This window comes from Pteropus vampyrus, unplaced genomic scaffold, assembly GCF_000151845.1.
Source record: "Pteropus vampyrus isolate Shadow unplaced genomic scaffold, Pvam_2.0 Scaffold148, whole genome shotgun sequence".
Classification (NCBI taxonomy): Eukaryota; Metazoa; Chordata; class Mammalia; order Chiroptera; family Pteropodidae; genus Pteropus; species Pteropus vampyrus.
Genome location: NW_011888929.1, coordinates 3,038,675 through 3,040,452, shown reverse-complemented (window position 1 = coordinate 3,040,452; position 1,778 = coordinate 3,038,675).

The following is a 1,778-nucleotide window of genomic DNA, read 5'->3' as shown; positions in this document are numbered from 1 at the left end:
GACAAATCAGTAGTCCTGAAATATCATTTGTGGTTGGCAAAAGCATTTAATATATCACAGGATCAGCAAGTATGTATTTTTTAAAATTTCTTCCCTAAGCAATCTGGGCTGGGGTCATGACATTATGGGAGAGTATGATTTCTACCAGCAATTCCCTGGCGCAGTGTAAGAGAGAATCTAGACATTAACTGTAACCCACCTGCTGCCAACTGCAGCTAAGGAGATATAACCTGCATCGTCTCATTCCTTCTCGTCTTCCAAGCAGGGGCCCAGCCTGTAGCCTGCTATATTTTACACGATTTCATCAAAATTGCAAAAATATTCATACCAAATGCATTATCAGAAAATTAACACAGTGCTCAGTGTGTTTTGGTCTGTGTTTTATGAGAGGAGTATTTAATGCCACTTTCATCCCCATGGCTTTTGTGCACCTTCCTGTCCAAGAGAGCTCACAGGGCTTTGTGGTTGCCCAGAAGCACGTGGTTTCTTCAATCGTTTCACGTAAAATTCCAACAGTAATCAGAACACAGGAGTTTTTAGTCAGACACAGGAGTCAGACACATAGCCTGTTAAATGCTGTGAAAGCTCCCAAGAAGAGCATGGGGGGAGGGGGCGAGTGTGTGCACATGTATATTGGGTCAAAGAGGCTTCTGGTTTGAAGTAAAATACATTTTCGAGAAGCCTTCATTTAGTCTGAAACATTGTTATTTTTGCCCCCTGTGGACAATGGTTTGGCATGCTGCTTGTCTTCATGTACTGTCTTAAACTGAGTTCCCCAGAAGACCTGGAACGAGGATGTGCAAATGAGTTATAAAGAAAGTGCTCCCAGGCCCAGGAAAAACTGATGAAGAGCTGAGGAAAACAGAGAAGGGGAGGAGAAAGCCAAATAACTGTGTGATTCAGGCGAAATCGCACTAAGGGTAACTTTATCCAGGTCTTGCAGAGGAATTCTGAAGTTCTGCCTCTGAGCTGGACTTTCAATACCCCTTGCACATTAATCCTTGGCTAAGGGCTACTCCAGGGGGATGTAAACTCCCAGACACTTTCAGCAAAGGTTCTAGCAGCCCAAGGGCTTCCCTCTGGAGAGATCATCAGGTGCAGGCACTTAGAAGCAAAAGCACACTGATGTCAGGGAGCGACATGCTGTAAAGTGATTGCTGGCATCTGGAGAAGCACTGATAATGTTCACACTTGATGTACAGTGCCAAGGACTGTAGTCATGGTAACCACAGATTGCATCAGAATTCTAAAAGGCTATTTGGTTGTCCGATAGCATTTTAAAGAAACCTGAGAAATAGCATCTGTCTTTGAGTCTGCAGAGAAGATGGATGGGATTCTCTTGAAATCAAGGAGTACCTGCGTTACTTGGGATTAGAACAGATGATATCTGTCTCCCTCTACCCCAGAAACAGGGCTGTTTCCACAGGTGACTGCTCACTCCATTAAACTAAATGATATGTGCTGGGAATGACATATACATCCTGGACCAATATACTTAGTGAGGCAGCTATGCTCTGCAAATTGTCCACCATTGGTCATTCCATTAAGTGGAAGTATAATGTATTGCTTTGAAATGTAATTTTAATAAGGGTGATATGTTAACGAATTATGAACATTAACCTGAATGAGTTTATCTGAACTTCTAAATAGTGAGACCCAGAATTGGTAACATTAGATGAGGATGGGTCTAAGAAAATAATCCAGAATATGTAGCCATTCAATTAGGCCACTTTATAATCAAGAACATCAAGTGTCCCTGGTCTATTACAGGGAAATGT